Source organism: Lucilia cuprina, chromosome 2 (assembly GCF_022045245.1).
Source record: "Lucilia cuprina isolate Lc7/37 chromosome 2, ASM2204524v1, whole genome shotgun sequence".
Classification (NCBI taxonomy): domain Eukaryota; kingdom Metazoa; phylum Arthropoda; class Insecta; order Diptera; family Calliphoridae; genus Lucilia; species Lucilia cuprina.
This window is the reverse complement of record NC_060950.1, coordinates 40,350,426-40,362,009: the sequence shown is the minus strand read 5'-3', so window position 1 is coordinate 40,362,009 and position 11,584 is coordinate 40,350,426. Positions and strand designations below refer to the sequence as shown.

Genomic DNA, 11,584 nt, shown 5'->3' with positions numbered 1-11,584 from the left:
CTTGGCTATTTGGTAAAAAATTTGTGTCCTTGTAATTATAATTATTCAATATTTCCTTGTTTTTAATTTCCAAATCTTTTTTTAATTTTGAAATTAATTGATTTCTATCAATTCCAACTACTGCATGAAGATTCGTATGGTAACTATCATAGTGTCGCTTAAGTGTGTATGCAGTAATTTTTTTTAATTTTTGTTTGCATACAAGGCATTCAGCGTCCTTAAATATATTAAAAAAAAACAAAAAATTATTTTCCCATATTCCACATATTGAATTGAATTGTTTTTGTTTTGTGTTTACTGAGTGCTTTTGCTGAGAAAATTCGTATTGCATGTGTATAAGTGAGAATAACACATTGCCCGCAAGGGCATGTTTGGCCGCCTATGCTCTACACCCTACAAAGAGACAGTAAAGAGACGATTGCCTCCGCTCTCGCTTACAAAGGGGGCACTAAAGTGACGACTGTCTTCATTCTCGATTACAAAGAGTTTATTTGTGACGAAAGACCCAAAACATATGAATTAGAGTCAACCAGGTGGCCAGATATTAATGGAACTAAAATTTAAAAATTTCAAGTGTTTACTCTCTAGAATACTATGGGACAACAATGTGACGATTGGCCCGAATGATATAAATTTGAGTCCATCAGATGGTGGCATATTAGTAGAAAGTAATAATCATTTCTCCAAAAGATGGGTAAAATAACTGCTTTCGGAAGTACAACAAAAAAACAACTTTTAAGAGTATAATCTCTAGGTTACTTGAGGGCAGTAAAGATACGACTGTCTCCGCTCCCGCTTACAAAGAGGAAACTAAAGTGACGACTGTCTTCATTCTCGATTACAAAGGGTACATTCGTGACGAATTACAGTCATCCTGGTGGTTAACTATTACATAAAGTAACAAATATATGAAAGTACAAAATGTATCCGAATACATCATACCCTACCACATCGCGAGTAAGTTGCAATAAGTTATATAGTAGTTTTTAATCCAGAAATTATATTTAAGACATTAGTATTTGCTTAATTGATAAAGGTACTGCTCAATATACAGTAACATTTTCGTATATATAACATTTTTTGAGTCGAATTTTGTAAAGATCCTATTCTTGTATAGCATATACCGCTTCTAAAGACTTATTTTATTGACGGATAACATCATTGCACTGACGCAAGTGTTACTAACTTCAATACATAACGAAAAAGCGTTCCCAAAAGTGTGGTGTAGGGTGTATTTAAACTGCATTTGGGATGCATTGAAATTAACAATAATCATTTATATTAAGCGTTAATTCAAGCATTTGTACAATTCTTTTGGCCCAATAGTCTCTGCTGCAGCAACAAACATTGTTAAAAGTTGTGTTTTAGCCACAAAGTTATTAAAAACATTTTCCGAAAAAAATTGTTGGTCACCTGGGTAGTCAGGTGGCTAGGGGCCACCACAAGTGGTAGGTTAAATGGTCAGTTCGGGACTGTCCCGTCGAACTGCTGGGTTTCTTTTATTCAAACATTTTAAAAAAATATCCAAACGAATATGTAAATAACAAGAAAAGGCAAAATAATGAGCATGTTCTTTGAAAGTTAACACGTGGTGCATTTTTATTAATCATGTGATAAATAGAATGTAAATTCTAAGAATTTGAAATTTATTACGGTCGTTTTTTACAAAAAAATCTAATTATTTAGAAACAAATTATGAATGAAAAATATAAAACAAAAGTAACAGGTAACAAAACTTTTCATTCAGTTTCATTTAAAATTAAAAAGAAGTGTTAGAAAATTAATGAATCAATATAATATTCATAAATTTTTACTATTTAATAAAAATATGGAAATAGGTAGGAAAGGAAATGGGTGCTTTCGAATGATTTTATGCACTTAAATAAAAAGGCAGATTTTGTAATAAAAATTTTAAAATTAAGTATATGTAATATTTTGCTTTAAACCAAAAGGCACAGATATATAAGTGAATTTTTATTCATTTTTAAATAACAATTGTAAAAAATCTTATAGTAAACGTTTACAATTCACCACAATTCTGACCTTTGTCATTTGACACCAATATACAATATAATATGTATGTATAAATCAGGTAATTTATTACAGTTGTGATGTATTTTCCAATAATTTAAATACTGAAATAAGATAAAAATTAGTAAATAATTATTTTCAACATATTTAGCAATTTTCAACGAAAGCAAAGTAAGTATTGTAAATAAACATTTTGGAACACTTTATATTAATATTTAACTATTTACAAATAGAATGGAAAAAATAGAATGGAAATGAATGAAGGCGTATACAAACTATTGCAAAAAAGGGAAGAAGCAAAAAGGGACTTGCTTTGTAGAAATGGTGTACTATCAAGGGTGTCACAGTATTTTAAATTGTTTAAGATGACAAACATCAAACTTACTAAAACATACGTGTGCCCATTTAAGCCCTGCGATGCCTTCAAAAAACAAGTCAGTTTAGAAGACAAAAGCACGTGATTTGAAGCATTTTTGGACTTTATAATAGAAGAATGCCGCCCATTTAATATAGTGAAAGGAGCGGGATTTAAGAAGATGATCGAAAAAATGTATACAAATCTAAAAGAATGGCTCAGATATATAAAACACGTCCGTTGAGTTGAAAAGAGTTTATTTAATTAACTTGCCACCAAAACACAGAGTTGTTAACTATTATATGTTCTGGTGATGCCAGATTATCAAAGCAGAAATAATATATAATTATGTAAAATAATAAATTGTTCGGCCACTCCTGCAAGTAACTCGTCTTCGAGTTAATCGTCTATGAATAGAATAGGGTCATCATCATAGGCATCATCTATATCTGGGTATAAGGCAAACCATAGCTTCATTTTATCACTGCTACCTACTGCTGAAAACTTGCGTTGGTTAGGTTGAGTGTCATCGATGACCTCTTCTAGGTATCGATCATATCTGAGAATCTTCTTAACGATGTACGAGCCTTTGTATTTAACTTCAAGCTTCTTAGATTCACCAGTACATGGTATTGAAGATTCCATGTAATACCATATACGCAGAATTTCTGCGTCCTAATTCTTAGCATCATCCACAGTTGATTTCAGGTAGGATAAGATTGACTTACTGACTCTCTCAGCGAGTCCATTGGCTCTAGATGTTCGAACTGCAACCTTTATATGTTTAATGTTATTCTTCGAACAATAACCTTCAAAGCAGTTTGATGTAAACGAAGTACCCCGGTCAGTAATAAATACTCTCGGCATTCCAAAATACACTGACAGCTGATTTAACGCATCCAAAACCGGCATGGTTTTAGTTGATTTTACAGGCACAGTACAACATATCGGGTGAGAGCATCAACAATGACCAGTAGATTCCCGTACGGCTCATTATAAATGGACGGAGATGATTCACAAGCATGACCTCAAGTGGGATTTTCGGGATGTTCATGCCATACAATTTACACTCCTTTATTACTGGTTCCTTGATGAAACAACATTCAACTTGATGTTGCCTTTCACAAAATATCGTGCTCTTGGAAACCAAAAATGTTTGAACAAGCGTGTTCTCAAATGCAGGATGTCCAACATCATCATGAACAAATTTCCCAACTGCCATCTCATACCTTTCGGAACAATCAACATCAATGTATTCTCATCGCCTTTCCTAAAAAAACGATTATTCATTATCACAAATTCACTTAATATTGTTTTTGTTGACTTGACTGGATTAGACCATTTAAATCATCAATTATCTCCTTTAGGTTTTCGTCATCACATTACATCATGTACTCCCAGTCATTGATAGATGGTTTAATAATCATTGTGTGGTCACACACATCTTTCACAGTGATCTCACCGACAGACTTTACGGGAGCCCGGCTTAAGGCATCTACATGACACATTTTACTACCTTCTTGATGTATTATCTTGTAATCGTATTCAATCAGCTCTAAAAACTATCTTGACACTCTAGGTATTATAGGCTTTGACAATTTAAGGTTGGATATTATTGAACAGTCAGTAACAATTAAGAATTCCTTTCCGACGTAATGTCGGGACGGACGTCGTTTCCTAGTTCCACTTCAATTATATTATTGGATTGAGGGTAAATGTCAGCCAATGAATTTGACGGGAAATCAGCAGTGGGGTCTTCGAGGATGGGTCCAGTGTATGGTTTTCTAGGAAGTTCATCTGTTATTAAAGCAGTTATCTTGGTGTCCACTTGTTTCTGTCGTTGTAAGACTAATTTCAAAAATGGCAAAATCATGGCCATATTTCATAGTCGTTTTTATTTTGTATTTTTGGACAAACGACTTCGAAATTTTTGAATAGTGGATGATCGATTCACAATGGCTCTAGTGCTGATCCAGGTGTTGACATGTTCTGCAGTAATCTTTATGGATGCAGTGGGAATGAAAACCAGGTTCCAGTTGAAGAACGGTGTGCTTAGATCAATACTTCTTGGGTCTACTCGTCGTGACGGCTGTGGGTCGGCTTGTCTTGATGGTTGTGGGTTGGCACGGCTTAATGGTTGTGGGTCGGATGTTTCAGGTCCTTGTAATTGTTCTGCGCTATGTAGCAACGTGTTATGGCTGTGACCACAGATTGAGACAGACTTGAGTTGTGTGTGATCGTGCAAGACAGTTCAAACAATATTTTTTAACCACCATGAGTTCATATCGCTATGTTTTGGTATAACTTAAAAACTTCCTGCACGTACGGATAGGATGATCTTTCATGCAAATGCCGCATGAAAATTGCCAGTAGTTGGGTCTGTCGGTTTGTTGGGATGCCATACATAAAAGTTAGAACAATATTAATGTATGTAAACAACTAGGGAGTATACTATTTTACAAATAAAACCACAATTTTTGTAATTGACCTGATGATGACACCATTTTTTGTCTTGATGTCGACAACTCTACAGTTCTGGTCAGTCCCAAGGTAGGTTTTGATGATTCGGCACATTTGCCATTCGTTAGGCGGGAAGTTGTTGTTTTTGATGACAACCAGATCGTTGTCTTTAACGTTGTCCCTCTATGTCTCCCTCTGCGATGGAGTTCAGCTAGGTACTCGGACTTCCATATTTGACAAAATCAGTGGTAGATGACCTTTAAGCGTTTCTAACGGTTGATGAGAGTCAGATTTTCGCTGCTTACATCGGGTTCAGCTTGGGTCAATAATGCACTACCAATAAGGAAGTGTCCAGAGGTCAATGGATTAAGGTCATTTGTGTCATCGCTAGCAGGACATAAGGGTCTAGAATTTAGGCACGATTCTATACGAGTAAGAATTGTAGATAGCTCTTCAAAAGTGAATTTCATGTTTGGTATCATCTTTTTGAGGTGAGTTTTAAATGACTTTGCACCGGCTTCCCAAAGGCCGCCCATGTGTGGGGCTCAATGATTTGATTTTGTGTCTGTTTTTTGTACAAAACACAAGTTTTACAGTTGTGAATTACGCTTTTGACTAAGGCCAGAAGAAACGTGAATACTGAGTATTCGAACATAAAGGGTCGCTGAATAGGCCTTTTGTGAAGCATCACTGAAACCGTGAATTTTCATATTGCAATTCGGGCTGTATTAGATCCAACGGGGAATTTTCAATGTATTTGTTGTGGGGCAGTTTTTTTATGAATTTTTGCCACTTTAGACAAGTCAAGGGTTTTATTATGTCATCCCAATCGATTTTGTCTAACCAAATCTGTTGCATAATTAGTTTTGCGTCTACTATTATTGGGGCTATCCATCCACAAGGGTCAAAGAATTTGGCAATGGTAGATAAAACTTCTCTTTTGGTGTAGTTTTCTTTTAATTCGACATCTGGAGCTGTGAATGTAAATGAGTCTGAAGAAATGTTTCATTTGATTCCAAGAGTCTTAGTTCCGGTGTTTTCGGACAAATTTAACCAATCGAGAGGTAGTAGAGTCTCATTTGATAAGTCTTGTATAACTCGTGGGTCATTTGAGGTCCATTTCATCAGGATAAATCCATCGGATTTTAAAACTGTTGTAAGTTCTTTTCTTGATTCAATGGCGATTAAAGTGTGTCCACCTGCTAAAACATCATTCACGTACATGTTTTGTTGAAGAATTTTTGACGCGAGTGGGTGAGTTGACTTTACATCTTCAGCCAGCTGAAGTAGGGTTCCAGTGGCCAGAAACGGGGCGCAGTTTTTTAAAGGGTATGGTAACTATGTACCTTCCTGTGTCATTTCCTCGTGTCGTCGACTTGAAATTGTTTACGCAAAATGCGTCCTTATCTGACCTCAAAACCTGTTTTGGGGTCTCCTCCACCTCCCAAAAGCGTGTGAGGATTCAGTCAAGGGACGAAGTGTTGAGTAGTGACACTGTTGTTCTAGGTTATGTCGTTGTTAATATTGGTCCCCCCACAATCCAATTCAATTTCAAATACAGTTTTTTGTGCAAAAAGGGATCTAATAGACCGCATCAGAGTGTCTATGCAATATATTGAGGGGCCCAGGTCGAGGTCTATAAGCAAGTCTATGGTTTGATTTGATTGAATTGAGGATCTGCAAGTTCCAACTTAGCAGTCTCATTGAAATGTTGTAAGTCTAAAGTCTGAGGTGGTAAATTAGATAGAAGTGTCTTCAGGACTGGTGCCCAGACTTCTAATTTTAACTGTGAGTCCATCTTAGAGCAAATATTGAAAAAACATGCTTTGGTTGGGGTATCTGAAATTGTTTGACTTATGCCTGTTACGTGAACTAAATTTCGTTTGGTGGGTAAATTTAGTCTATTTTTTAACTTTTCTGACATAAAACCAGGGTCGATGATTGCTCTGGCCTAATATATTTTGCCTCTAGTTTCGATATGTACTATTGCAGTAAATAACAAGGTCTCTCTCTCGTTGGGAGATTGATTAGAATGTTTGCTCTCTTGTAGGGTCAAGGAAGTGATATTTGGGATTGAAACGTTTGATGATGACGTGGACTGTATGTTGGTGTTTTGTGCTGCGATGCTTGTGCTTGGATGGGTCGCGTCACCATTTTGAACTGAGGTCTGGGTTTCTGATCCTTTATGTAACAAAGTGTTGTGTTTTTGCTTACAAAATCTGCAACTGTATTTACTTTTACAATCCTTGACACTGTGATCAATAGAGAGGCAGTTGTAACATGAATTTGTGAGTCTTACAATGTAAATTCTGTCATTAACATTTTTCTCTAAGAACTTAGGGCAAGACCACAAATGGTGAGATTCCTTACAATGTTGACATTTAAAGTTTGAGTCATTTTCTGTGACCTGTTTGTGTTTAACTATTTTCAAGCTTTCGGCCCGGTTTCATTTTGGGTCATGTTTATTTGAAAAGTGTGAACTCGTTTTGGCTTAGAGGACGATTTCGAATTATCTTTCCTATGCTGGTCGGACTTTGTATTTGATTGTGTGATGGCTGCTACAGATTCTAAAATCTTAGAATTATGGGTCAAGAATGTGTTGAATTGTTCCCTATTCGGAACTTTTGTAATTTCTTGAAGAGAATTTTCGAATTCTTTTAGAAGGGTCCGAGGGAGCTTTGTTGAGCAAAGGTATACCAGAAAAGGGTCCCATGTGCTGGTTTCTACACCTGAAGCATTTAATGCTTGAATACAACTATTAACTGTTCGTTATAGTTTTTGAATTGATGAGCCTGAGTCTTCGGCAACGTTCGGAAAGTCAAATAAAATTTTCAATTGTGCGTTGACTTGGATCCGATTGTTTTCATATTGAGCTACAAGATTTTTCCAGGCTATGTCGAAACCTTCGTTGGGGCATTTGAAACTATTTTCCTAGCATCTCCTCCAGTCTTTTGTAGCAGATGAAAAAGTATCTCAATTTTGCTAAGTCTAGAATTGTTTATGTATAATGCGGTGAAAAGGTGGCGAAAAGTAGGCCATGTCACAAAATTTCCGTAAAATGTGTCCGTGTCACAAGGTGGTAGCCGCACAAAAGAAATGTCATTATTTTCTATTGAATTCTGATAGCGAACCCACACACTAAAGGTTTTGTGTTTCTCTTAATTGTATTTGATTTTTTGTACTTAATCGTTGTTGTTGGGTCTTCTTTATTTGAGTCGCTGTATTTAATTTGGGTCTCTTGTTTTTTCCTTGTTGATTGGGCCTCTCTTGTTCTTTGGGTTTCCTTTTGCCAGCCACTGCACTTTTGTTGTAGACAAAACCAGTATATGCCGTAAGGAATTTTTTGGCTATTTTTGAATTTTTGCAATTTTTAATAATTTTTTTGTTGTTGTAAAAAACACTGCACTTCACTACACTATACGACACTTTATTTTTTGATTTCATAATTTTAATTTAAGTTTAAAATAAGTTTTTATTTCTGTAGTTTATTTTGTTAAAATTTATTTAAAATTAAATTCATTCATTATCTGTTTTATACCTCTTTCTTTTGCTATTTTATTACTTTTTTATGGTTTATTTTTATGTATTTTTATTTTGAAAAAAAAGTTACACTTGTTTGACTGTCAAAACTAGAGTGATCTTAACAAATTTTGTTAGCAATATAAGGCGGAAGGATCAAAATGAAAAAAGTCACTCGTTATAAGGCGGAAGGATCAAAATGAAAAAAATTTACTGTCTGTAAATTTTATGTTACCTTCGCCGTCATAAAGCACAGAATGACATAAGGTTTAATTTATTCAATACTAGCTAAATGTACCCGGCGTTGCTCGGGTCTTCTTCGATTTTTACAGATATTATATAGCTTTTGATAGTTATGGGTGGAAAAATTAAAATGGTCATAGATGATTATTAATGTTGATTAGAGGTTTTTTAATGACTTTTTGTTTTTAAAGTTCGAAATTTCGATTTAGTCATCATAAATAAATTTGATTTATTTTACAACAAATATTTTTAAAGTGTGTAGAAATAGCATACATGTGCAAATAAAAAACAATTTTTGCAATTCGACTCTTCAAGAACAAAAATTTTGATTAAATAATTTCTGTTAAAAAATGCGTGTATTAGCGATGATCTTATATTTTTAAGAATTTATAAATACTTGAAAATAAACTGTTATATTTTTATAAAATAACATGTAACAACGTTGTTTGATATTTATTTAATTTGATATATTGCTATGTTTTATAAAAGTAATACAGGTTTATGATAAATGTTTCCGGCTGCAATAATTATACATATGTAATAAAATAATATCCATTATGTATTACTGATGAATATATAATTTTTGTGGCGTTTCTAATGTGATATTTGACATAATATATATTATATATATTTTTGGTGGTGGTACTAAAAATAACAAAAATTAGAACGATCTTGATAATGTAATACATATGTATATAAATTACCTGTGTTTCGTTGCAAATTACAGATATATGAGATTAATATACGTACAGATATTATATTTTATATATATTATATGTATATTATATATTAAAAAATAGGGCTTGTAAACTTTGTAATCAAACTATAGGTCGCAATTTTGCAGATAATTCAATGAAATTTGGCACATGATCTTCTGTGGTACGATGCCTGTTGAAAATTGTTTACATCGGTCCATTATTTCACCTAGCCCCCATACAACTGAACCCGCCGAATAGGGCTTATAAATCTTATAATCAAACTATAGGTCGCAATTTTGCAGATAATTCAATGAAATTTGGCACATGAACTCCTGTGGTACCGTAGACAAAGCCTATTGATGGTTAATATCGGTGCATTATTTCAGCCTACATACAACTGAACCCCCGAATAGAGCTTGTAAATATTTTATTCAAACTGCAGGTCGCAACTTTGGAGACAATTCAATCAAATTTGGCACATAATATTTTATTTTACCGTGGACGAAGCCTATTGAAAATAGTTATCATCGATCCATTATTTCACGTAGGCCCCATACAACTGAGCTTGCCAAATAGCGCTTAAGTTCATCATTATGTTTAATATACTCGTATCTCGACAAAAAGCGGCAAAACCAGGTTCTATGCTAACCTTGATGACCCTCATGAACTTTATAATTATTGCGCCTCATTTGACCCTAGCCCCTATAAAAAGACCTCATCAAAATTTTACTTTAATATTCACAGTTTTATTAAACAATAAATGGCTTAAGTATATCTGAGGCAAGGTACAATTCAACTTAAATGCTTTATTATAGCCTCGCCCTACTATAACAGCTTACTTGTTTTTTAAGTTGTGTTTTTGTTTTTTCAAACTGCGTTTGCAATGTCTGAAACATCAACCTACTTTATTGAATGCTGCCAAGCAACTAAATTTGTGACGCTCTTCTTGAGAATTTCGTATGCGATCTTACTGTATACATGTAAACTTCGTATTCAGAACAATACTAGCGCCGACGTCTGTATAGACTACTAAACGGCTGAACCGATTTTCATGAAATTTTCACAACGTATTCCTGTATGTCTGGAATAGGTAATAGGCTACTTTTTATTTTGAAATTTCAAGTGTGCGAGGAGCCACGCCCATAATAAGAAAATATGTTAAGAACTATAACAGTTAGAATCTTAAAATTTTGCATGAATAGCTTTAACATCCATGTTAACATTTTGGGTAATAAATTGACGAACTTCCCATGAGGGGAGCGGATTAAATACAAAAATTCGTATATCTGGGAAAGTAATACAACAAAATTCTTAAAATTTTGGAGAAAGAACTATAATATTCATCTGAACATTTTTGAGGAAAAAGAGCGGACTCTTTTTCGTAAATCTGAGAAATTATTAGAGATAGAATCTTTAAATTTTACTTAAAGAACTTTGAAATTCATTTAAACATGTAGAGTATAACGTGCGGACTTCCAATGGGGTACTTGGTACCTCCCAAATAAATTAAATACAAAATTTCGTTTAAATGGGAAACTAATAGAACTAGCGGACTTTCATCTGGGGAGCTTCCAGGCAGAAGTACAAGCAATAACAGAATGCGTAAATTAGATTAGAATAAATATGGCGCCCACAGCGCATAAGAAACTTACTTGTACCGAATTTTATCGCTATACTCGAACTTGTCGGTGAGAAGAGCGTAACGTTATTGTTGTAAAAAATTACAGCGTTTCACTTCTTAGTTCAGTGATTAAAGTCATTTTCTAAAAGGGACCTTTTTTGTAACACCCAAAAATATTGGTTCTAGACCTTAAAGTATACCAATCGGCTTAGAATCATTTTCTGATTCGATTTAGCTATGTCCGTCTGTCTGTGTGTCCATGTTAACATTTTGCGCACGCTACAGGTCGCAATTTTCAAGCTAATTTGATAAAATTTGACATATACTCTTTTTCTGGTTCAAGGAGGAACGCTATGGAAAATGACTGAAATCAGTCCATTATTTCGCCTAGCCCCCATACAACCGTAAAATGTTCTAAATGTTGTATTATGTCAACAAAAATGTTCTATTATGTCAACAAAAATCCGCAAAACTTAGTTTTATAGAACGATAAATGACACTACTATTTTTTATAGTAATCGGGCCTCATTTGACCCTAGCCCCCATACAAACTCCCCTTCAGAAAATGTCTTGAAGGTCAAAACTCACTTATAATTTCTAATAAAACGAATTTCTAAATAAACGAAATTTACATATGTAAATAACTTTAAGGTAGAA

At 34.3% G+C, this 11,584-nt stretch overlaps 1 protein-coding gene across 1 annotated transcript in view; it reads left to right on the top strand.

Moving 5' to 3' along the window:
* Nucleotides 1-11,584, top strand: part of LOC111687890 (ionotropic receptor 75a) — a 175,345-nt gene that overhangs the window by 106,233 nt on the left and 57,528 nt on the right. The gene's annotated exons all lie outside the window — the stretch shown is intronic.